This window comes from Cupressus sempervirens, chromosome 11, assembly GCF_028749045.1.
Source record: "Cupressus sempervirens isolate cs-2001-9-10 chromosome 11, ASM2874904v1, whole genome shotgun sequence".
In the NCBI taxonomy this organism is placed as follows: Eukaryota; Viridiplantae; Streptophyta; class Pinopsida; order Cupressales; family Cupressaceae; genus Cupressus; species Cupressus sempervirens.
Genome location: NC_143128.1, coordinates 229,654,434 through 229,660,961, shown reverse-complemented (window position 1 = coordinate 229,660,961; position 6,528 = coordinate 229,654,434).

Genomic DNA, 6,528 nt, shown 5'->3' with positions numbered 1-6,528 from the left:
ATTGATGGAATCGTGCTTGGAATGCTGTTGAAATCTTCTTGTACACTGGATTCTTTTCTTGGGATTCTCTTTGCACTCTTTCTCATCTTTTCTCTTCATTCTCGATGAGGAAAAATGATTGAAAATACGATAATATACCCTATTTTCATCGCATTTAAAGCTTAGTGCATTTACAACTGTCTATCAACTTCTAAAGGATTCTACATTACTCAGCTTCCACTGGAGTATTACTTACTTGACTTCAACTGAGATTTCTTTTTCACTCAGCTTCCTTTACCTACTCAGCTCCTACTAGTCATTCAACTCCTATAGTCTTTGACAATCAACTCAGCTTGTACTGGATTTTTACTCAGCATCTGAGGTTAACTCGACAACACTTGTGAAATCTTGAATTTTCAACTTTGCATCTTTGTTCATGCTGATCTATTATTTTTTAGTACTTTCTTTTCTAGGAACTGATGTATGATAAAACTTTGTAAATTAGTCCCTTATGCCTTCTCTTGCTTAGTTTGATGAAGTGTGACCACTTGACCTGTTAGGTGAAGTGATCCCTTCATTTAATGTGCTACTCCCATCTTTCTTCTTCCAAGTCTTGTTCATTTGTCTTTTGATGTGTTCAACATCTACCTTCTCTTTTCCTTTTTCATTCTTTGAGTTGGATGCCTTTGACCTTGTCGGACAATTCCTACTAATATGACTAGTCTTCAAGCAACTGAAACATGTGGTTTGGCTCAACCATCTGCTATAGTTCCCTCTAAAATGTGTCCTTATGAAATTTTTAGGAATGTATCCATATTCTTGATAGTCATGACAACTATACTTGGTTTTGTAGTCCCAATTGTAGTGATGACCATGATTACCTTCCCTTGCTACCTATTTTGATGTCTACATAGGCTTTGATTTTCACTCAAAAGCTCTATGTCCATACTCCTTGAAATTGTAGCAATGACCTTCAAATTTTGGTGTTCTGATAGTCCTAGTCCTGTAGTTATGTGCTTGATGTCCTTTCTTTTTGCATTTATGACAATAACTTACATTCTTAGGCTTTTTATGCTGATGGGCATTCTTGCCAATATGTCCGTTTTTACCATAGAAATGACAAGTAGGTTTAGTGTTCTTGCCTTTGTTACTCCTTTCTTCTACAATCTTGGAAGGCTCTCCTTATTTAGTGCTGGTGTAACCAAGTCCTAAAGTATCATTGCTAGCCCTTAGTGATTTCAGTAGCTACTCAAAGTACTTGATGGCCTCATTGGGTTTGTTGAAGCTTTCTGCAATCTCCTTCTCTCTTTTTAAGTCATTTTTCAATTTTTCATTTTGCATCTTTAACATAGAGATCTCAATGTCCTTGACATTTAGTTCATGATGTGCATTCATAATTTGACTTAGGGTGTCTAGCTGCATGTTTGAGATTCTTGCAAACTCAATTGACTTTTCTTCCAGTCTATTGACAAGGTTTCTCTTGTCTTCTTCTAGCATAGCCTTGTATTCAATGGCTCTTTTCTTCTATTCAGTCACCTCACAAAGCATTATGGATTGTGATTCTTGTTCAAGCTTGAGTGTTCTAATTTCTTCTGCTTGAGCTCTATTCTTCTCCATCAGGTCTGCTATTGCTGCATCAAATTCTTTGGAATCTCCATTTGAAAATAGATATGAGGTGTCAATCTCCTTGTACCATGTGTCATTCTTAGCTATGGCAATCTCTTTTCTTCTTTTTAAGGATTTCTTTAGTTCTCCTCTAGCTTCTTCCAAAGCATGTAAAACAAGTTGTATGTCAATTTCCTCATTCTCTATGATCTTCCTAAGTTTGTAGACTTCCATTTCTAGATCTTTTTTCCATGCTGTAAGGCTCCTTCTTGTGAGAACTAGGCTCTAATACCAAATTTTGGAATTAACAAGTGGGAAGATTTACTTTCGAGAGGGGGGGTGTGAATCAGAACTAACTAACTTTAACTTTTTCAAATCCTTTTAACTAAAACCATTCACATGCATCTAATTTATCTAATAAACATGAAAGTAAAGACATTCATGAAAATAGACAACACACAAATTTGGTAACCTAGAAACACTCCAAAATGAGAAGGTAAAATTAGGGTGGGGATGACAACCACAAAATATCACTGCAACAATGTGTAACTATTCAAGGTTACAATGTTTGACCACTTCCAATGGTCTACCCTATGAAAGACCTATCCTGTTAAAGACTTTATACTTTGTTAAAAGTGACCTAGTTAAAGGATTTCACTACCCTGCTAAAAGTAGGCCTGGTTAAAGGACTTTTGTTCATTCACTTGGAATGCCACTCTGTTAAAGGATTTACAAATGGTTTCTCGGAAAACCTAAGTCCATAGGATTTCCATATCTAATACAATTGATAGAGTATTAGAAAGCTTGACTTGATAGCTTTGCAATCTTCAATTGCTGATTCTTGGATCCTTGTTCTACTCATACTGATTTGATCCTTGCTTGATCCAATATGTCACTCTGCAAGGTTCTGATACTCTATTCTTCAACAACTAGATTCTATAATGCTACTCTATTCTTTACTAAGTCTTTTACCCTTCTGCACTTCACTAAATTTGACCCATACATATCCTCTTGTGCACACACATATGCTAGTCACCTTCCTCCAAGAAGAAATGCACCACTTGTTGTGATCTTTCTATCATATATATTCACCACCCAATCTACATCAATAAAAACACTTAGTTCAGAAGTGCCTTTATGAGGGTACCATAGGCCATATTCCTCAATACCCTTTAGATTTTTGAAGATCTACTTCATAGCTACCATGTGTGATTCCTTTAGATTGCCTAAGAATCTAGCCACAATTATAACTACTTGTGTAATATTCGATCTGTTGTACACCATGTATTGCAGTTTACTAATCATGGATTGGAAATGTATCTCATTCACTTTCAGACTTTTATCTTCCCTTGATAATTTGCATCCAGTTACCATTGGGGTGCCTACTAATTTCCTTCCTTCATTCAAATCTCTTAAGTACCTCCTTCACATACTTAGTCTATCTAATGAAGATTCCTCCTTTTAGTTGGGACACTTGGAGTCCAATGAAGAATTTTATCTCTCCATTCATGGATGTTTCAAACAAAATCTTTATGGATTCTATGAAATCATCACTTAACTTATCATCTCCTCCAATGATAGCATCCACAAAGATCTCTACAATCAACAAGACATGCTCTTCTTATTGCTTAATGTATATAATGTAGTTGTGACTGGTTCTAATCAATCTAATCTTTATCAAGTACAAGTGTAATCTCTCATGCAACACTCTTGGTACCTTTTTGAGACCATACATGGATTTCCTCAATCTACATATCTGATTCCTTCCTTGTTCATTTTCCAACCCTTCAGGTTGTTCTATGTACACTTCTTCCTCTAGAACTCCATTTTATAAAGCTGACTTCACATCCATTTAGTGTACCTTGAAGTTCTTGTATGTTGCAAATGCTAGTATTATTTCTAATCCTTCCAATTTGGCTTCTAGTTCAAATTTTTCTCCATAGTCTATCCCTTCCTCTTGTGCACATACCTTGCAAACAAGCCATGCCTTATTTCTGACTACGTTTACCCCTTCATTGATTTTTTTTCTTTTGAACACCCATTTTGTTCCTATGACATTCTTATCATCAGGTTTGGTTACCAAGGTCCATTTTTCATTCTTCACTATTTGATCTATTTCTTCTTCCATGGCCCTTTTCTAGTCTTTATCTTTTGGAGCTTTTGCTATTGCTTTGGGCTCTATGTGTGATAGTAGAAAATCTGCCTCTCTCAACTTTCTTTTGGTTGTCCCTCCGGTATCTTTTTCACCAATAATTTGATCTACTGAGTGATGTATCCTTACATATTTTTCCAATATCGATTCACTAGGTGTCTCAACTCTCTGCTCTCCTTGTTGAGTTTTTTCTTCTTGAGCCAATATCTCCTCTTCTACCAATACTCTCTCCACTATGTTATTGATCGAGATGTATTCAAATTATCTATAATCCTCAATTTGTTCTCATAGTCCTCTTCATTCTTTTATGAGAATTCATCTACCTTTATATTGGTAGTCTCCACAATCTTGTTTGTTCCAAGATTCAGAAACTAATAATATTTTCTCTTGGTAGAATATCCTAAGAAGATACCGTCATCACTCTTGGGCTCAAAATTCCCCTGGTTTTCATCTCTCTTAATGTAGAACTTGTTACCGAATACCTTGAAGTAGCTGATAGATAATGTGTGACCAAAATATAGTGTATAGGGATTTTTCATTGTCCTTTTCTTCACTTGTACTCTACTCAATGTATACACAGATGTACTTATAACTTCTCTCTAGTAGATTTGTGCAACATTGTTTTGAATCATCAATGTTCATGCATATTCTGTTGGAGTTCTTTTGTGTAAAGAACATATTAGGTGGATTTAAACCTGATACCAAGAAACAAAGACGAAGGACAAACCTAAGGATGAGCTCAATCCTATGTTCAACAAGGCTAAATCTTAATTTTGGACCAATTAATAGAGTCAATAGGACTCACTTCACTTTAGGCTCTACTAAGCCAAGGCGAGAAAACCTCAGGCATTTGTCTGATTAATCTTGATAGTTCTTTTCTACAAGACTGTCCCCTACAGCAGAAATGGTCAATATTCTTCTTCAACTTGCTAATCAACTTCTTGATTGCAATAGCTAATCACAACCAAGGAAAGTAACCACAAATAAGCCATGACCTGCACTTCTAGCTCTTTAATACATAAAAAGGGAAATTGATGTTCATTTTAAGTTTTGATCTCTCAACATAACCTAGGTATGCAACAACAGAGGACATGTATCCTTCAAGTTGACCAGTCCCTTATCCATTGGGCATGAACTATACCTTAACATGCAGAGGGATACCCAGAATGTACTCATACATTCAAGCATATGATCTATTTGTTTGACTTGCAAATAGACATCAATCTTCATAAAAACTCTCATACTTATGATGAAATCCTTTTGGTGTAACCTGTAACCCTATCAGTATAAACAAGCATTTACATGGATCTTTGTTCCAACAGCAAATTCATCTTGACATACAACCTTAATGGATTGCAACTAAGTCCAAGCTCTTCATTCTCAAACATAAAACATTACAAATAACAGAAGAAGGAGATGAGAATTAGAATGAAACTAAGAAAGATGAGACTCTTGTATTAATTTTCTTGAAAACAATACATCATCTACATATCAAAACTCAAAAACTACACAAAGAATGACTGTGTAATATAAAAAATCCTCAAAAGGAATACAATATGCTATTCATAACTGAAGAACACTGGGAAAATGGTATCACAACTATGAGAAAATCTCAAGAAATTGGAACTAGATTGGTCTCACAATCTTTAGAAAATCTTCAAAGAATTGGAACCCTTACAATAAGTAGAAAAAGAAGATATATAGGAGAGAAGATATTTTAGAATTTGGAAGGTGAATTTGACATTTGTTCTCTTTGAAATAATATTCAATTTGAAGTTGTTGAAATTGAACTTCCTTCAACTACCTGCAATTGAAATCATAAATGATGCCAAAATATCTGATATATCTCACCTACATAATTTGCAAATATCTCATGGAGAAAATATCAAGAATTCATCACAAACTGTACTGAAGCTCCAAAATCTGATCTTTGCATGTCACACCTACCCTTTGCTGGCAATTCAATTGCACTGTTGCCAAAAACACAATTGCTTCAACCACCTTCAAAAACATTCAACTCATCCTTCAAATTGTTGGAGAAGTCAAATAAAATAAAATTATGTCTATATCTGATTGCAATTTTATCTGCAACATTAAATTTGTACTTTTCACTGTGAAGCCCTCAAAATCAGAAAACCTCCTGTAGCTGCTACTAGCTAATACCTGCACAAAAATTGGTTGCAAAAATGGAAAATTTGCTCTTTTCTGGTTCCAACGGTATATTACACTATACATTTTGGACAAAAAATGCCCCCTGAGACAATTTTGAAAATGATGGCCCCCTGGATTGAACAGAGCATATAAAATTGAATTTTTTTAAAAGTCATATAGTATAAACTATATAAACTTTAAAAATAATTCAAGTATTTCAATTTGAAAATTTGAGCGTTTTAAATCCTTATATTTTGATGATTTTTATAATCATACATTTCATTTCCTCAAATTCTTCAATGCCACGTTTCGATCGTTGATTCATTGAGTGGACCCCACCATATATTTCCATTTGAAACATATAAAATTTTAAATATTATGGGGTCTACGATATTACGATGAAATCACAACATTGTAGCCCATATAGTTGGAATTCTCGATCACATGAAAATGTTTTGATTTTCACCTTTGCATTGTAAATCCATATATTTGAAATCATCTTAATATATTAATTATTAAATTTTAATACTTTTCCCATTGTAACATCTTACCTCTTTATTTTTTGCCTTCCAATGTCCCAATCACATCATAGCATCACAAGCAATTGGAAACTAGTTCCTGATCATATGACAAACTTATAT